This window comes from Sander vitreus, chromosome 13 (assembly GCF_031162955.1).
Source record: "Sander vitreus isolate 19-12246 chromosome 13, sanVit1, whole genome shotgun sequence".
Taxonomy (NCBI): Eukaryota; Metazoa; Chordata; class Actinopteri; order Perciformes; family Percidae; genus Sander; species Sander vitreus.
The window spans coordinates 18,363,323-18,384,530 of NC_135867.1; the positions used below are offsets into that span (position 1 = coordinate 18,363,323).

At 39.0% G+C, this 21,208-nt stretch overlaps 1 pseudogene; it reads left to right on the forward strand.

Annotated features, from left to right (window-relative positions):
• The first annotated feature begins 9,754 nt into the window (after nt 1-9,754).
• LOC144528250 (uncharacterized) lies at nt 9,755-10,905 on the forward strand (annotated as a pseudogene).
• Nucleotides 10,906-21,208: the final 10,303 nt, after the last annotated feature.

Sequence of the window (21,208 nt, forward strand, 5' to 3'; positions counted from 1 at the left end):
AGTGCACTGTAACAGCACTCGGGGCGTGAGGTCACAGAGTCCAGCATTCCTCTAGAGCGCTGTCTGTTTACACGACTGCCGCTGTGCAGGGGGGAGGTGGCAGCGCTGCATAACTACACCATGAGATAACAGTCATTGCTTGTATTAATGTTCATCATCTACCAAGGAGATAAGAACCCTTTAGTCATTGTTTCAAATATTATAAAGTATTCAGGCTTTTTACTCCATTTAAACCTACATTCTTTCTGTACATAAATCCCAACAGTCACTACGGCATCACGGTAGACTAAAACTTAGAAACAGTATTTTTGCCTCCACATACTGTACATACAGTCAACTCTTTTCTTTATCCATTAATATAGGCATAGTGATACACTGTATGTCTCCTCCTTTTACCTTTGTGTTTAACATGCACAGACAGTGAGGAAACACTTGACTGTATGAACTCTATACAGTACAACCTAAACATAGCTGACAGTACCTGTAATGCAAACAGAGCAATAGAGAGTGTGCCTCTCCTTTCAGCTGAACCCTTGTCAATATGTGCAATAGTAGACAACACTGTTATTGCAATAAGCCAAATGTAACTTTTAACACCATTCTGGTATTTTACTTAAATGTGTAAAGAAGCTTTGAAATATAGTGCTTGTGAATACTCAAGTATATGTAAAATATGAAGTGTAAAAAATTGTTCTCTAGTATCCAATCTTGACTGTTAACTGTTAAGAATAGACTATAATTCACATCTTTGTCATTGTGAGATCATATTCAGACACCAAATTATACATATTGTGTATATGAATTTGATATTGTAGTGTGCGTGTACTGCACCACAGTGTGTGTACACACTAATTCCAGCTCCAACGAAGCAACCAAAGTCAAAAGCATTCCTGCGCAGGACAGAGAGGCCATACCAGAGCTGCGATTATCTGTGGTGACTAAAAAGGACCAGTACAACCTCCTCTCAAGTGGCCAAGCTCATCAGGTTATTTATGCAGGAAAAGCTTGAACTTGGCTGAGCTGAGATGCTGCTGGCATCTCTGCAGGGCTAATCTGTCTGAACTTTGACTGTAGGTCCTCTGTGCTGCTGCTCTCACATCCCAGAGCCTAGAATCCAGCTGGTCAGCACCAGGGGAGCACAACAGAGATGGGGAGTGACACCCAAGCCCAAGAGAGACAGTGCTCTGACTGTACTGTGGACTAGGGAGGGGGGTATGGCTGTCAAAGGATTCATTGTTTGACAGGCCAACATGGTTTCATGTGCAGCGCATGATTCTCGCTGCGGGTCTGAACTATAGCCCAATCTGACCTAAACTGTCCAGGAGGATGTAGCTGTGGCCTCCCTGGGCAGGTTAAAGTGTAACCATGTACGTGTTTTCTCAGGAAAGTGTGTTTATCTAGAGGACCAACACGGAGGCCCTTTTGTTTAACTAAGTAGTGAGGCTCGCCCTAAAAGTAAAGGTCTCTGAAACACACAGGAACCAGGTGGCTCTTCTCTGTTCGATTTACTGCTAGTTAGGTACAGTTTGCATGAGCATGTGTGCGCTCGTATGTTTGTTTACATGTTGGCAAGAAAGCAAAATGCAGATACAGACAAAAATAACAAAATGAGCTGAGATTCTTTCTTCCAGCACAAACAAACAGCACACAATAAAAATGCACACAAACTCAGAAAAAGAGAGGCACCTATCTCTGTGGAGAGTGAAACAGCTGCAGCCAATTAACTGCAAATAGTGCAAGGCAGATGATCAGGCACACTGTGGCACTGTTAAAGGGATATTCTGGTATTTTTGTGTTTTTGTCTTGTTCTTATAATTGTGGCAATGTGGCCAACAACTTTTCACTTGCTAACTCCATTGTAGCGATTCAGCAAACGGATTGTGGCAAAACAACTTAAAGGAGATGCTCATTTTCAGGTTCACACAGGTATTTGGGCTTTCTACTAGAATATGTTTACATGCTTTAATGTTCAAAAACACATTCTGTTGAATATACCTGTATTTATTCTGTCTCAAACGCTCTGTTTTAGCACCTGTCTCTTTAAGCCCCCTTCCCGAAGAGCCCAATATGCTCTGAATCGCTTGCGAGAACAATACGGCGCACTTTTGCAAAGGTAGTTCTCAAGCCGTGGTTGGAGATACTCAGATGGGGGGCGGTATATTCTAATGAGCCTGCATGTGACATAGAAAGGGGAGCCACATCTGAATGGCTTGCTGAATCACTCCAAAAAAAATTATTTTTTATCTCAGCATATTCAAGAAAATTAGGTGCTATGGCTGGTTATCCAGTGGACTATTACAAGGATGATCATAAGTATATTAACCTTCATGGCCAGCCATAATTATAAACAAGCTTAATTAAAATGAAAGTGACTTTTAAGCGGATGATGGCACTAGATGAAAAAAAGTTATTATATTCATCCTGAGGAAGAAATGTCAAAAAGTAAGTTCATGTACCAATTTAAAACTATAGTGTGTGGTTTCTGTCTCCCCCATTAGGAATTCTAAGTAATGACAACAATCTGTCATTGCATCCACATGACACAAGCCTTCTGTAATCGCGCACCGCCCCCACCCCTCCTCCACACAGTTGCTTGTAACCAAGGAGGACACAGAAGATGAATAAAAACATGATGGATTCTTCAGAAGAGGTAACTATCTTCACTTGACTTGCGAAAGTCGCCGGATGAGAAATACAGAGAGAGTTTTGTGGAGCTGATAGTCTCAATTAGCTTTGTATGCACTCGTTTCGCAATGGCTTGAATGTAACGGACGTTCATTAATATAAAAAGGTACGCACTAAAGCTTTAACCCTCTATTGCATGGTGTTGCCATATGGCAACAAATTCTTTTTCTTATTTTTTTTCACAATAAACAATATAAAATGCATTGTTTTCTGTTTAATTGTGTATATGGGTCTTTTATTTTGAACTTTCATATATTGGATGACATCACCTAACCAGGAAATCCTGTTTGACGGCCCCTTTTCTGCAGAAAATAAAAAATTTATTCTTTTTTTATCTTTTTATCTTTGAAAGAAAAAAAATTCAACTGTTATCTGGGGCAAGTACACTTTCAATTTTCATCATTTAAACCAGTTAAAATGCAATATTTTTCTGTAAAAGGCTAAAATTAATTTGTTGCCATATGGCAACATTATGTGAATATTGAAGTGAAATGGGTCCATTCAGTGGGCTCAGATTGAGTTACATTACTTTAGGCTACTCTGACACTATGTTTGCAATTATTTACAATATTTCAAAAGGAAAAAAATATTAAATGTATTTATATTATGTTATTCCAGCCCTTTTATTATTATTAAAATAATAAATTAATATATTATCTGACTTATTAATTACACATTAATGTAAATGAATTTCTTGCATGTATATAACTGTCTTATTACAGTGTTATTATTAATAATCATCGCAAACTACAATTAAAACTAAACTAATTTCACTGTAAACACATTGGGCTATGCATTTTAATAAATACAAGTTGAATTTGTTTGATATTTTTTTCAATAAAAGCATGTTTCTAAAGAAATAATGGATTTCTTGGCACTTTCCACGAATGCGCGTTGTTGCCATATGGCAACAAATTACCAACTACATACATTTACATTTGCATTATTTAAGCAACCTGGAGTCATAAAAACACATCAAGACATTTTTACCATGTTTAAAAAATAATTCATGCAATAGAGGGTAACCAATCCATCCAATATTTATTGAGATATACACTAAAAACTAAAAAATGTAAACCTCATGGCAATGGCTTGTTAACTACAGTTCCCGGCACAAATATGTTTGCTTTGTCTCTCTGTGCCCCTGCCAGGGATTAGCATGCCAACTGCCATCAATCAAAGAAACACAATGACCCACCCTTCCAGGAGGAACAATCAGGAGAGGAAAGTCATCATCATTTTTGACAGTAGAAGGTAATGACTACACGTGACTTCAATTGGACTGAATTTTTTATTTATTTTTTATTTAACAGCACTAAAAGCAACTTTCAAGTGTACTGTAAGACCCGCTGTTTTAATGTGCTGGGTAATGTAATTTTTCCCGCCGTGCGCTAGAGCTTAGATCTGGCCCAAAAAATCAAGCCCGACCCAACCCGAGCCCTTGCACGTTGTGTCCGAGACCGGCCCGACACATTACCTGGAATTATGAGCCCGAGCCCGATTTCAACCCAACACTTTTTTAATACATGGGCCGTTACAACTGACGTTCTCAACTACAATTCAGAGTTGTTTAACTCAACGCATTTCTCTGTGAAAATGAAGGAGCCAGTTGAGGTGGTTCGGGCATCTGGTAAGGATGCCCCCTGGGCGCCTCCCTAGGGAGGTGTTCCAGGCACGTCCAGCTGGGAGGAGGCCTCGGGGGAGACCCAGGACTAGGTGGAGGGATTATATCTCTAACCTGGCCCGGGAACGCCTCGGGATCCCCCAGTCGGAGCTGGTTAATGTGGCCCAGGAAAGGGAAGTTTGGGGTCCCCTGCTGGAGCTGCTACCCCCGCGACCCGACCCTGGATAAGCGGATGAAGATGGACGGATGGATTTCTCTGTGAGGACTTGCTTCGCCCTCATGCTTGGAAAAGTAACAAAAGAGAACATTGAAGGCTGACTATCATCTTTTGTGCCACGGCAAGCCTGCTTCATGTGTCTGTTCATCATCCAAGTTCCCGTTTTATTTGCTGTCATAGGCAAGCAGCGTGCCGCACTTAGCCTAATGCACTCGACAAAGCCGACACATATGTTGTCACTGCCCACGACTTGTTTAAAATGGTTCCATACCTCCGACTTTCCTCCAAACTTGCTCAAAGGTAATTCTCCTGTTTTTCTTTTTTTCTTTACATCCTCAAGCTCCATGTTGCACTTAAGCTCCACCATAGGCTACAGCCCAGCAGCCCCGGTGTGATGTGTGGGAGAGGAGGAGACTTTGCGCATGACACGTGTTGCATTTTGTAACTGTAGTCCAACTTGTGTAACTTTTTAGACACATTTGTTACTTTGGCCTAAATATAGCCTATATAGATAATATTTCTGATTATGGCATACTTTCTCCCCACCCAATTAGGCTAATAAAGTAATGATTAAAAAAACACAAACGCTTGATCAAGGGCCCGGCCCGGCCCGAGAATAGTGGCGGAAAATAACGGGCTCAGCTCGGGCTCGGGCAGAAAATCTAAACTCTACCGTGCGCTACATTAAAATCAATGCGACACACCTTACAAAAAGCGTGGAGGTTGTTGATATGACTAGGTAAGATGCATGTCAATTGTTGCGCCCAACACTGTTGAAATTTCTAGCTATATTTCGATTTCTTTGCGGGAACACCGCCTTCACCTGCCTTTTTTATCAGCTCGCTTTCGGGTCTGAACTTTCCGCGAAGCTTGCGCAGAGATCAACTGCGCAACTAGGTTGTATATGGTGTGTGGATTGTGTGAATAGGATGTGTTTCATACAAGATCTGGCAACTGGTCAACCTTAGACAAACATATTGGTCCGATTATTGATAAAGGAGTTTGGGCCATGCAAATTACGGGAGTTTCCCGGGAGAAATAACAAACAGGGAGGGGTCCAGGAGATGGGACTAAAAAACGGGAGAAAAACGAGAAAAACTGGAGTGTTGGCATGGTATTGTGGAGTGTTGGTATGGTGTTGGCTGCCTTGTGGCAGCTATACACCTTTACGTTTACATTCAGATATAATGTTCGACATATCACCACCAAGTAACAATACTCTTCATCCCTTTAAACTCACTGCTTCATATTGTTTCTTTTGAGCAGCAACTATCTAACTACAATTTTAAGAAATTAAGAATTTAAGAGCAAAGAAGGCAATATCCATGGGTGCTGTCCAAAATAAGGAGAAAAACTTTAGAAATGTACACTTCTGTCTTTTTGCTTTTCTAAGAAAATGCACAGTCAGCAAGTATGTCCAACATACTGGAAGCAGATATAATGGCTTTTCTCTGGACCAAGGGTCTTTATTTTCCACTCATAATGCTGATTCAGCCTACGATGCAGAGGCTTACTATGAGGAATGGATTGCAGGATAGAAAAGAGGATATTGTGCACTGTTGGCAGTAAGGGAAAAGGGCAAGAGGAAAAGACCATTTCATAACCCAGAGCATTTAAATGAAATTAATTTCATAAAGATTAATTTCAAAGAACAGTATACTTTAAAGAGGTTATACAAAGTTTTAACTTGCTCCAGGTGACTGATAACTGACTGTTACGTTAGGCCATGATAATCTTAGCCGACGGTCCCACAATGCCGTGGTTTTTGACAACAATGACTGTCCCATTGTACGGGTACTGTATCTACATCACAAAGGACTCAGCTATCTTGCATAATTTTGGGAAACTATGTAAGAGGAATGTCAATCAGGGCAATGTTTTGGTAAAAGATGCTCTGTGCTTTGTTTGTCTGATCATTATCAACTGGAATGACCTGGATTCAAACCCAGAACCTTCTTGCTATGAGGCAGAAGTACTAACCACTGTGCTGCCTTGTGTGCTAAAGTCTTTCCCTGTGTTCCTCATTTTTGTGTTGGATCTTTAGTAACCTGTTATCAGATTACCTGCCAGCCTCTGGACACTTTTTGTTTGCAAGCCATTTTCATTTTATAAACCTTCTAAATCTTCCACTGCCCCATCTCTACCCTCTGCATTTTGGGTCCAAGTCTGCAATTTGAAGTTGTGACACTGTGGGTTTTCTTTTTAGGAAAAGTAGAGTTTCCCACATTAAGTTTCCAATTGCAATTATGCAAACCATTTATTTTTCTCAACAATCCTATTCAACAAAATGAAAACAAACATATCCAAAAACTACTTATACTACAACTATATACTTATACTTGCCTGAGTACAATCTGGTTTAACAAAGATGCTGCATCTCACTCTCTTGAGACAATCACACATGCCACCTTTTGCATATCATAGCAACTATCAATATTTGGTTCGACCCTCTCTCTTTCAAAGATGTCAATCCATTCTTTATGTGCACACAGCAAACCTCTTTTGATTTACGCATGCAAACATTATTGCAAATTTGATTATCCACATTGTTTGAATGCAGAGCTTCATCCTGTCTGTGTCTGTGTGTCGGTTAAACCTGTGAGTTGGTATGAGAAGCTTAAGGGCAAAGTGGCGGTTGGGAATGACAACAAGCTGCACACGGCACGCTGTTATTGGTTAGGGGTCATAAGTGATGATCGAGAGGGATTATTTGTTTCTATATTATAATTTTTTAGGATAATACTGCATGTTATATCTAAGTAAGATTATTCTGCCATCTTCATTTTTATTTTTATGAACTTGACTCTGTTTTACAGTTACCACAACAGTTGATGTAAGTGTTGTCACAAAGTCCAAGTGAAAAGCACATAGAAGATATGAGTGATTGTTGTGGTTGAAAGGATAATTAAATACAGCCATCCCTAAGGGATGATGGAGAGTAACAGGAAATGCAGGGTTACTCAGAACCCAGTGTTTGCTTTCTATCCTCATATATGGTCATCCCTCATGCATTGATATAAGTATATTGGCATAATTAGCGTATTGCAGATATATCGTATTAGTGTATGTCAGCCAACAGGTAACAAAAAATTGCAGTGCAGACTTTGATTACACAGTCTGTCCCCAATAGTGGACTGACAAGCTTATTTTTCAACTGTAAACTGTCCTGCTCAGTACATATCTTGGTCTCTATCGATATCTGCCTAAAAAAATCTAGTATTGATGGGGCTTTAATACAGTACACAGAACCATAATATAAGATCATCCAAAACATTTGAAAACATTAATTTCTACACTAGATAACATGTAAAAATTGCACCGAACACCGAATTAAATGATTCCCTGTGATGTGACAAAGTGTTGATGTGACTGACCTGATCCAGGGCCCAATTTTAAGCTCTATGCTCATTATTTTGCATTTGATAAACCCTAAAATCATAGGCAACAACTCCCAATTAGAGAAAATCCAAAATAGACACAAAGCTGGTTTACCATCTAGTAAGCTGAAGAGGCAATTTTGTCAGGAGAGAGGGCAGAAAAACAAAACTATTAGTAAAGCTAAAATGCCAGTGAATCTTTGAATTGCATCAACCACTGACATGAAAAAGGACTCAAAAGGGATGTCCATGTTGCTGTGTTTTTTGCGAACATCTAAGAAGGCAGTTGTTTGCTACCACAGAAAAAAACACAATTAATAAATGAATGATGTCTTAATTCCATTTAGCTGTTTCGGTTGCAGGGTCCTGGTATTGTGCATCACTGTCACAGCTGTAAAAAATGTCTATAGTCAAAACTCTCAAAAAAATTCATCCAACCACAATTCGGTCAGAGATTCCGGTGCATTGTGCTAGTAGTGCCTTGCCTCGAACAACTATCCTTAAACTAAGATGAGGAGCAGGCTACAGAGGTCTGGTCAACTCGCTTCTTTCTAACTTCACACCCACAAAACATCACATTAGTGATCAGTTGGATTATGCCACATAAGTGATATTGTATGATAATGAACCTTGTCCAATCACAACTGGGGTCCCTCAAGGTTCCATCTTGGGCCCCTTCTTGTTCTTTCTGTACACCAACTCTCTCGGTTCTGTTATTCACTTACAGGGCTTTTACTACCACAGCTACACAGACACCCAACTAAGTTTCTCTTTTTCCCAGTAGGAAACACAAGTAGCAACTCGTATCTCTGCCTTTTCGCCCTTAGGGTCCATTTTAAAAAAACATAACATTTCTTTCCATTGTTTTGCAGACGATGTACAAATCTATTTGCCTGTAAAAAACAATGAAAAGGACACTATCCAGCCTTTGTTGAACTGCTTGAGTGATCTCAAAATTTGGTTGGATCAGAATTTTCTCTGTCGCAATGATAATAAGTTTGGTCGTGCTGTACATTTTAGTGCCTGTGTAGATGCTCGTGGTACTTTAGGTTCCCATATTCGTCCTTTTACCAAGAATCTGGGTGTGATTTTTGACAGTGCTTTTAAATTTGACAAACAGATTAGTTCTGTTGTTAAAACCAGCTTCTTCCAGCTGAGACTCTTGGCTAAGGTCTATCCCTACCTGCTACGCAAAGACTTCGAAAGAGTCACACATGCATGTATTACGTCCTGCTTAGACTACTGTAACTCTTTGTATGTTGGATTGGATCAGTCATCCCTTCGTCGGTTACAGTTGGTCCAGAACGCAGCAGCTCGACTTTTAACCAAGACTAAAAAGCGCAACCACATTACACCGGTTTTGGCCTCGCTCCACTGGCTTCCTGTTTGTTTCAGGATTGAATTTAAAATTGTATTAATTGTCTTCAAGATTTTAAATGGGTTGTCGCCTTCTTATTTATCGGAGCTCTTACATGTCCACATACCTGTCAAAGCACTGAGGTCTTCCAATCAGATGCTCCTTGATGTGCCCAGATCCAGGTTAAAAAACAAAAGGTGACCGAGCCTTTTCAGTGGCTGCTCCAAACCTCTGGAATAGTTTACCTATTCATGTAAGAACAGCTCGGATCATTGAAACGTTGAAGTCCTTGCTTAAGACCCATTACTATGCATTGGCTTTCAATTCAAGTTGAGCTTTGATATCTTGACCTTTTTCTACTATTGGTTATTTTATATTGCATATTGTGTATTGTTTGTGTATATTATCTCTTTGATTTTTGGAGCTTGTTAAGCACGTTGGTCAACTATGGTTGTTTTTAAACGTGCTATATAAATAAAATTGAACTGAACTGAACTGGTCTGACTGACATCTCTCATTGGATGTCCACACACCACGAAACTCAACCTTGACAAGACTGAGTTGCTTTTCCTTCCAGGGAAGGGCTTTCCCACCCAGGACCTTATAGACACCATCAACAACTCTGTGGTAGGCCCCACCCAGACTGCTAGGAACCTGGCAGTCACACTTGACGACCAACTCTCCCTTACTGCCAACATTGCTGCAACAACCCGATTGTGTAGAAACATGCTGCACAACATCAAAAGGATATGTCCCCTTCTAACCCAGAAGGCTGCTCAGGTTCTGGTTCAGTCATTGCACGTCTACTACTGCAACTACCTCCTGGCTGGTCTGCCTGGAAGTACCATCCGACCTCTGCAGCTCATCCAGAATGTAGCAGCTTGACTGGTCTATAACCTACCCAAGTTCTCTCACACTACATCGCTCCTCCGCTCCCTTTACTGGTTACCAGCTGCTGACCGCATCCTTGGTACTTGTGTAACGTACTGCATACGGATCAGGCCCAGCTTTCATCCAGGATATGGTTAAACCCTACGCCACAGCCCATCCACTCCGCTCTGCATCAGCCAATCTGCTTGCTGCTTGCTCACTGCGAAGGACACCTAATCACACAACAAAATCCCGACTGTTCGCTGTCCTGGCTCCTAAATGGTGGAACGAGCTCCCTATTGACATCAGGGCAGCTGACAGTCTACACATCTTCCACCGCAGGTTAAAAGCACATCTCTTCTGACAGCACCTTAGCTTAAAAGATGATGCTATTAAAAAAACAAAATGTCACTTACATGTTACACTTTGTATTTTGGCTTATTTGAAGCTAATGTACTTGTACTCGATTCTTGCAGTTTGGGGTTTGTACCTAATGTTATCATAGTCTCTATATAATATTGTATAATTAGCCTTCCCTTTGTCATTTTCCCATACGATTTAGGTATAACTTTGTTCTTACTACAAGAGTGCTTCAGATGCATGTATTTAATAAGCATCTAACCTTAAGCAATGGTTAAAACCTCCTCAGTTCTTCTTTCTTTCTTTACAATAAGCCTGATACTCGTGTGTTTTTCTCACTGGCTCAGTATGGGGACAGCTGGAAACAAAGGATCAGTTCCATACTGTGAGACCCTCTGCTTTTCTAGCAGGTTGATCACATCAGATGGAGTCCAGGACGGCAAAAAAATGCTAAGAGTTTCCAGAGGGGGGCTCTTCATGAGCAACTCTCGCCAGTTCACTCCTCTGCACACTACAGCTCTGTCACGTGTGTTACCTGAGGAGGATCAGGAAGGCAACATCTGGATATGTTCTGAGGGCTGTAATTTTAGAAGCTCTTAATCCCATCACAGTATGTTGTTTATTTTGGTCCTGTTCTCTGGTCAATAGCCAGATTTCTTAGAAGCAACCACCAGGTTACTGTGACTGACACGGTGAGGCCCCACAAAACAGAAAAGGGCAAAGAGTGAGGAGAGAAAAAGGGAAGCAGCATGGTCATATTTTACAGCAGACAGGGAGCGTGTGGTCTGCAGGCACACCAGGAGTTAGTTTATAGAGTCGTTTCTTTTACGAGGGGCTGTCCTACCTTAAAAAAATGAGCAGGTTCAGACCAGTCATCTCTACCCACTGTCTTGACACAAGGATATGGCTCCATAAAGTACTACACCGATTCTTCCTCCTCCTCCTATAACCAAACACATGTAAACCTGATGCACGTGTACACTAGAGCAGTGATTCTTAAATGGGGGTATGCGTACCCCTAGGGGGTACGTGAGATTTATAAAAAATAAAAATTAAAAGTTGTTAAGTTACACTATACTGTAATTAAATGTGACACATTCAGTATATCACAAGGCTTCCTGATACCTGCATGTGGGGTGTCAGGTCTCAGGCAGATATGATCGCAAAATCACTACATAATGAACAAGCAATCAGCACGAATGTTACTCTAATGTGTTGAGGAGTTTACAGTTCCTGTCCACATTACATCAAATTAAAGCTATAAAGTTCTAAAGAGATTTTAGCAGTATTTATTCAAGTGATGATTATTCTTGTGAGCTTTTTTTTTTTTTCACATCCAAACAGTTGGCACAATTTTATAAAAAGGTCGGATAAAAACTTTTATTCACAGAGGAGTTTTCGTAAACGTATACTGCCACACTGGAATAAATTATGTTTGGTTTAATGCCAAAGCTGCGCAATTTTGCCCACCACCATTTTCATACATGGAACAAGAGATTATGAAATTTTTTTTATTTGAAGCAGACCCTACTGTATAAAATACCACAACCAATCCTAAATGTTAACAAGAAGCATTACCTTTCACATGTCTGCTCCCCAATGTATACTCAGTGTATAGGACTATAGTGGAGATACTAAAATTACTCTTTGCTTCCAATGATGCTCTGGTAGTTCTTAGTATAAATGTGTACAAACATCAGGCCTACAAATATTATAATACATATGAGAGAACACATATTCCCAAAATCTGATGCTATTAGGGCTGAAATTGATCACATGGGTGCCTCATCATCACAGCGGCATAGACACAAAAACTTTCTGTCAGAGAAGAACAGGGTCATTTTCATTAAGAGATATTTATTTAATATGCAATCAGTCAAGCAGAGTTTTTCACTGCAACTAATGCTTTGACCTTTGGTTTGTGTAGGGATTATTCTAAACCGTTTAGTGAAATGGTGTGTGATCACTGCAATGATACTGTCTTTTCAGCCCTAAGCCTCATACCAGTTACAGCAGGGAAGCCGTTTTTCTGTCACATCCTTTCACTCGCTGCCTAAGCTTCACTTTAGCCTCTGACACTGACCTCAGTCCCTTCATTTTTCTGATTTCCAGACTGCAATGATCCACCCTGTACTGATGACACATCACAATAAAACATAAAGAAATATTTCTGTAATGAACACCATCTCTTTATCTCGAAGATATCGTTCGGTCTCCCCTGGATAGACCACATATTGATTAACAGATGCCCTTAGCCCTTTATAGAGCTTTTGCTACAAAAGGACAATAATCCTCAATAAACTTGGTCCCACTTAAAATGTAATAGCCCACACTATTAACATGCATGAGATGGACAATTACAAGGAATAGAACTATCCTTTAACATTTCTAGCCTTGAACGCACAACCAGGCAATGTGGAAAAAAATAATGTTAACTTTAAGTTATCTTTTAATGTTTCAATAATTAATGTGCCATATCTACCCTAACAGATTTTACAATTACAGCACTAAACTTACAAACATCATATTTGGTACCAGGAACGAGCCTCAGGCACTGGCTAGGGCAGGGTAACCTTCAAGCCCGGCTGTTGTTATTTTCCATAGAGGTCAGCAGCTAAGAATGTAAAGCATGCAGAGCCTGAAACATGCCTTTCCCTTCCCAATAACCCCCACCACTTTTCTGTAAATAATTTATGACATTACTCCTACACAGCACCTCCATCTCTGTTTGTTTACAATACATTTACATTTTAAAGCATACTCTAAGTAACTCCATCATCCTACTGTATACACCCATGTCTCACCCATGTATGTTCCTAGTTTGTAGGCCCACAGCATTGTGAGCAATATCACTAAATATGGTGCCATAATGATGTTAATCAGAATTTCCAAAAGTAGTAATTAGAGAGAGAGACCTGTGAAAAAATAGGAGCGCTATTTTGACCTGTTTCCCTTCAGGATATCCTTGGACAGCATGTCGATTTTCAAACTGCCTAACACACAACAGACTGGAGCTGAAGGTCAGCAATTCTGAGTGTGCCTAACCTTAAACTGTACATAATATAATAAGATCATAATAATTCATTCAGTTATCTTTTTTTCTGAAATATTTACTTTTAAGCAGCTACTTTTTTAGGTATGTTTTGATACAGTATGTAAAATATATTGGCTCTATGTAGCATCTAACAGCAGGATCTGTATTTCTAAAGTGTACGAATGTCATGTAGATGCTGCGATGTATATTTAAACAGCAAAGAAAATATACCAGAACATAACAGCCATCTGCATGTACCAGATATCACAACATGGGTTGTCCATCACAGAGCTATGGTAGGAAAAGCTAACAATTGAGGGCAATAGTTACTGAGTTAGTTATTGTACAGAATATACACAATTAGTTGTGCTACAAAATTATCAATTTAATGATTGATCATGATTAACGTAATGATGATTAACACTGTTAATAAGTCTATTTAGCACCAAATAAACAAAAAGGTAGTTACTATCTGGTGCAGAAAATCAAACATCTAGTTAGCTAAAGAGTTTGTGGCTAAAAAAAGACTTATTTACACTTATTAGAAATATTGGAGTTGGATGAATAACAGAGGGCTATTATGGCTAAAGGTTACTAATGCTGAGTTAAAGGACATTTTTAATGCTGCCCTGTTGTAATATTGAGTATAGGTCTTCACAGGTCCACTTGGTTCCTAGTAATCGAGTTCTGACTCAGGAGCCAAGTTGGGCAGGGTCCAAATTATTTTCAAACAAATCAGGTCCAGGTTTTGTTCTACAGCCATGGGTTTTGGGTCTGTGTCAATTTTTATGATCGTGGATCCAAGTGGACGTGCTACAAGCTCTGATCATGTGGTGTATGTTACTCGTGATAATTTTTGACTTGCAGGACAAAAACATGTTTTTCAGTCAAGGCAGATAATGTGAACGGTGAAGTCAAGGGGAAAACATGTGTTGCTTCTCTTTTTTTAATGAGGCTGAATTAATCAGGCTCAGGTTGTCCACGGGTCTTTTTCCAATCAGGTCCAAAATTGTGCTGTGTCTGGATGCTAGGTCTCAATGGTGACCTAAAACATTTCTGATCTGTTATAAGGTTATGTTTAGCTCTGATGAACATTTGTACAACAAATACATGGAAAAACCCACGATGCTCATTTAACTTTTAATTTGTGCCACCTTTTTTATTTAATACAGCCAGAGTGATTCATTCTGCACTTGTCTGTCAACATCCATTTAAGCTGCCAACAATATTCACTACTGCCCTTAAACAAGCAGCCACACTATTTTAGCAGTTACAGTAGCAGGCCGTCTCTCTATTGCATTCATCATGCACAGCACAATGCATGCAAGCATCCACTGTGTCCTTTGTGCTCCTGATCATGCTTACCCATATTTATTTGAATACATTTGAATTTTGCGCAAGAACCACAGGTCTGACTACAAAAAAAAAGAAAAACAGCATTAAGCAACAATTTCACAGAACGTGAATACAGTGAATTACTACTGCAACAAACTTGCCAGGAATATCAAATATGGTATTTTTTTGTTACAAATACCAAGGGTACATTTTCACTAATCAAACTTGTCCACAATGTTAAACTCTCCTGAGATAATCTACCACCAACACTCCAGACTGAATGAGTTATTTACAATGGTATTATGATTGGAGTAAGGGTACATATTATTGGTTTACAAGTAGGCTGCTGTTACTTGAACCATCAGGAGAAAATTCTGTCTGCTCTGGAGACATCACACTGTCCTGTTGCTTCCTGTGTGTGGAAGTGTGTGCCTGTGTTTATTTCTGGAAATGTGAGTTGTCTGAACAAATGAACAAAAGAAAACAAGACATACCATGAAAGAACCGGAGCAGCTGAGTCTAATCCAAAGATGAACCACAGACCAGCCAATGCATCATAAAACCCAACAAACACAACACACGCCCCCACACACACGTGTGTACACACAAATTAACAAAGCGATAAATAAAAGCTCAACTGTAGGAGTGCTACAGTACTGTACAGTTTATTTAAGTATATTACAGCAGTTGTACAAGAAGGTAAAAACTTTTATACTGATCCTGGTTGAAACCCCACAAATTAGAGTAACTTCAACTGTGCACAACTTACCCTTTTCAACACAAGTCTTCTTGTTGTCAGTCCTTCATTCCAGCTTGGCAAGTTTGTTCCTTAGAATTCTTTTGTCTCAAGATGGAGGCAGAAACTCTCTAAACTGAATTCTTTTGCTCTGAGTTTTTGTTATTTTCAGTCCACCAAGTCCAGTTCTGCTTCTCTCCTGCTGATTGCTGCACGAGCTGCTAGCATGACAGCATTGATAAACAACCAGTTGGAATGAGAGAGACCAGTGAGGGCTCAAACACACAGGTGCATGCTGGCTCCCAGCGTATACAAACAGAGAGAAGCATAGACAGCTCAGAGGAGCACAGTATGAAACGGCTCCTTTGCTAGTGGTTCCCCTTATGTGGGACTCCAGCCTTACTCCACCTCCCTCCTCCCCCTCCTTCTCCTCCCCTCCCTCTCTCCCCAACAGCTCTAAGACAGAACAAAAAAACTCAGAAGTTGCTGTTTCTTGAGCTTTTTCCTGTGAACAGTTGTAGGTAGAATACAGAACCCTTTTCTTTTTACTTGCATAATTCACAGAACAAACTATGTACAAGAAAGTTGAAGTGTAGCTTCAGTTTTGGAAACACTACTAAATGCCTCCCTTGGGCAAAAGTTGGCCTCAAACAGCTCATGCTAGCTCTCATTTGCCTAATATTCTGAAAGCCCAAATAGCTTACAGAGGTCAATGCAGAACTGAAATGTTTTCCAAAATCAAGAGTCATCAATTACTTGGTACCACTTCTATAGTTGAATATGTATAGATGAAGTCCAGCCATTTGCTGCAGTATATTCACATACCCCTGTTCTTGTACTCTGAAGCCAGTTTAGCCCTCTTGAGAATATGTAGTGGCCTCACTAACTCGTGACAGCTGTGTCAAACCCTATTAGTGGTCAGGATGACTAGCACCGTTGTTCAGAGGCTAAATCTTTAATCACAAAAACCCCATCAATATACAATTATTCGAGCCATCTCCAGATATATTTATACGTCTAGCCGGTCTGTGTAGGCAACTGTATTGATTAAAATAGAAGCTTATTGTTTCTGTCAGACTGTGAGACGGACGAATGACAAACAAGGTTGAAACTTTTTTTGTGTAGAGGCGCTGTCAGGCAGTTGCATTTTTAAAAGTCAGCAAACAGCCTTATGCTCATCCTGGATTTCTCTAGTTATGGTGTAGAATCCAAAATGCTATTACAAATGACTGCACTTTTTCTTACAGACCTGGTTCAGCACAACTCAGTAGTTTCCTCCATTTTACACTAACAAAGAAAACAGCAACAGCCTAGTTTACTGATGAGCAACAGTGCAAGCAATAGATCACAGGGACAGTGCATTTCGAACGAGGGCTGTTGTGCGAATTTTTTAATTCAGACAGATCATTACACAGATCAAATATTTTTATGATGGGGGCGAGGGGAATAAATGCTAATGTTGCTCCATGTCTGCTGGATTTGTAAATAGGAAACTGTTTGCTAATTTGTTTCCCATTTTAACGCAAATAATAGATTTTTCATTTACACAATAATTACACCTTCTCTAATCATTATTTTTATATTAAACAGATTCAATTATTATTACACTATGTGTAATGCAAATGTTATGATTCATAGTGAATAACCCACGCAGAATTATCACCCAACTCTGCAGTTCCCCTCAGCTCTACAAAGAGTTTTAGCATCTTTCCTCTCACGATCAACATCTCCCTTTTTGATTCAATCTTAGCGTTTTCATCAACATTGTTTCCAGCCACAGTAGGCAGCAGACAAAGTAAGCAACAAGGGAGCAACTAAAGAGCTGGATATTTCCCCCAGGAGATGGTGGAGCCCAAAACAGAGCTAAAAGGAGAGTAACTACTGGACTCCAAATGCATGCCAGAACACAGCTGAAAGACATTGGTTATTATCTAGATCATACTGCACAACAGGTGCATGGCTCAGAGGGTCATGTTCTGTTTTCCAATGCAACCAAATATCTAAAACTGACAAAGTAACAAGCCAGATTTAGGGGGAAAACCCATACCTGTGGAATAACAACATACAGGCTCTAAATACAGCTCTCGGATCATCACTGACATAAAGCTCAAATCACAGTACGTTTTGAGCTTTCAGATATCATATTAATGCTAAAAGACTCAGATGATAGAAAATACAGTATTTGAGTAGGGAGAAAGGAAAATCAGTTTTTCTCACTGGAAAAGATGACTGGCTAATGACAGCTCCAGTTAGTTTTACAAGGAGTTTGCTATTTCATTGTTCAAGTGTGGCAGAGTGGCTGCATATCTTGAAAATTAATGGTAGATGGTGTTTTTTGTTTGTGTGGATAAGAGCCAAACTGTAGTAGGCAAACAGCAACAGAGATGGAGTATAATGTAAGACACATTAGTAAATTTTTTTTTTTTTTTAAAGAATATTGAATGATAAATTAAAAATTAATCAATAAACTGATGTTTGAGATTTATTGAGTAATTGGTAATCGTTATACATAGGCAACTGAGCTGTACCACCACTATTAGACTTTTTACATTTGAGCTAGTTTGGATCAAAAATAGTTACATCTGGCCGTTTTATATAAAGTATATGAATTAAAAATGACATTCCCATTCTTATCTAAGCCGTTTTCTCATATGAACTCCAGACAATGTCCAAAGAATCAGGTCTGGAATCCGGAGTTGCCCTTTCACACATACAACATGACATTTTCCATGTCAGACATGTTCTCACCTACTGGAAATACTCCATTTGGTTAAGGCAAGGGGTGCAGGAGGCAGGACATGACGCAAAAAGTATGCTGCAGTTGTAATTTGGCATTGCAATCTAACTACTCTAGACTAATGCAGGTGGCTGTTTCTTGACTGAATGCATTTTAAATTACAATTTATGTCAGATTTGCAAATCACCATTACAGCTACTGTCCTCATTTTCATCAGAGACAGAGACAAGAACCAATCTCAATCAGATGTTTAACTACAATATATCTTAGACGAGCGAGTGCATGACTTAACACCTACCTGCTGCCTGCAGGGATGTTTGTCCAAACTGCCACTGTCCTCTAATACCCTGCAGGGAAATGCATGGGTGAAGTAACATAACCAGTAAGCACCAAGCTAAATTATTTCACTCCTGCTATTTTATGAAGAGTGCATGCAAATGTTTTACAAGATATGTTTCGTATCAGCTGTTTCAATGGGATAGTCAACAGTAATCAGCTTGTAAATGAGTTTGTCACAAGGGTCACAAATACTTCTTACAATAATAATTTTTCTGATTTATTTTTACAAATGCTATATCTATACAATGCTATACTATCATGTGGTCTTTTTTATCCAAGCAAAGTAACCCATGCTTTCCTATATTCTCAGAGTAGTCTCATACATCATCCTTATCAGGTTGGATGAAAAAGCTAATCTCCTGACAGTGTCTTAAATACTACACTAAAACCTTTTTAATCTATTTAAATATTTACTGTTTGAATTAGATTTTTTTTAATTGCCAAATCACTACTGGTCCCGTCAGATAAAAATACTGATTCTCTAGAATGTAGTGCACATAACCCACATAAAATGTTTAGAAATTGCTGTGCCATAGTTCAAGTGTGCCTGTAGTTCACTATAAAAGGACTACTGATATTAGTCATCAAATAGCACCATCTAGCGGTGTATGTGTGAGTCAGACAGTGTATTCTTTTTCATTTCTTTTTATATTATTTTGAAACATAAATAATTATAAATAATGTATCTTGAGATGACTTTCATTGTGTTATCCAGGGATCCTGCTTACCAAATAACCAAATGTAAGAATTTATACTCTCAGAGAACAAAGTTTACCATGTTCTAGGGGTGTGTGCAGGTCAGAACCGCTGTATTGAATTTATGGTTAGCAACATTTCAGGGCACAAAAGGTTTCTTCATAATAAATTCAGAATTAATTATAATGATGCCTCATACATTCAAGACGGACTCTTATTTCATGATGTGTTACATTTTTTCATCTTTTTAATCAAGCAAGTCCAAGAAGAGAGATTCTGCTATGGTACATTTTTCACTTTTGACATAATTGTTTTTGTATAGGTTTCGTTGTATTTCAGGCAATTTATGAATGGCATATAATTAATATCGAAGTATGGCTGTATGTTATCTTCGAAATTCATCATTTTACTTTTTTGATAAAGTGAAGACGGTTAAACTGAAATCTGTATTAATTACAATTATTTCAAAGGTTTAAATCCACATTTGTACATTTGTAAGCAGCTGTAAATGTTCACAAGATTAGGACCATCACCATTTACCTTGCATGCATGAAAGTTAAAATACAGCCAAGCATTACTTGGAATCACATTAGCTAGTCAAAGTGCATTGTTAGCTTGAAATTAGGCGGGGCAGCTGTTTCCAGACCATAAAATCGTTGAGTTCTTTCAAATGTACATTTAGATGGATGTAAAGTTAACATGCTTACTTTTTTATCACCATATTTAACTACACTAGCTACACAATTATGAGCAAAGACGCTTTAACAGTGTGGCGATACGTGGCTCAGCTTTGAGCTATCACCTGCAACATTAGGCTCCATTAGCTAGAAATACTCCTCTGTAGCTACCTAAGTGTAAACGTTATTATATGGCACTTAGCTAAATTACAGCTGCTTCAAATGCCTTTAACATTACCTTAAGGGTTGTTTTTTTGTTGACGCTTCCACAGATGAAATCAACGTTTCAGCAGACTTCAAACAAACACATTAGCTAGCTACATGAACAAACACAAACTGCCTCACAGAGTTAGCAAGCTACGGCTATCAGAATAACCTTTAGCTAGTAACCGACTAACTAAACTAGTTGGCTAAAGTAAGTCTCGCTGTACGTTAGCGTCTGTTAATTTATCACAAAAGTAAACGCTTGGTGCAGCATTCCTAAACGGTCTCTATTTTGCCTTTTCCAAACATTTCAAGCTTATTAAAGTTAAGTATCAATTAATCCCCTTCAGGGTTCAAACTGTCCAAAAAGTGCTTCTTGAAGATAGTATTTAAAAAGCGCTTCTTGAAGAGAGTATTTAAAAAGCGCTTCTTGAAGAGAGTATTTTCCTGACAAAAAGCGAGAATTAGCTATTTCAGACTCTGAATTCCTAAAGACTTCTGAGAATAGAGCCAGTATTCTGAAATGTATCAATAACAATATCAACATTACAAATCTAAATTCTTAAATTGAATTATTTTCTTTCCAGAATTATGAGTCTCAGAACTAATAGACCAAGCATTATGTCATGTTACAGGAGGAAAAGCACAGGTGTATTTAATAACATTAATGATGGCTGCATTCCACTTAGGGGAAGTCCTGGTGCATGTCGGCTCACTGGAATAGCTTACTTAATGAAATGAGCCATCATTAGTGTTTTTATTTACACCTGTGTTTTTCCTGCTATGACAAGTCAAAATTTCTGCTGTGGAAAAGGCTCTATTGTTTTTTTCATATGCCCCTTATTCTTTTTAATACTGCTCTGCATGTGACAGATAGGCCAATTGCAATTGGTGATAAGTAAGTTATAGTCAGTAAAAAATATTTGGTAGATGTTTTCAGCATCAACAGCATATTGACAC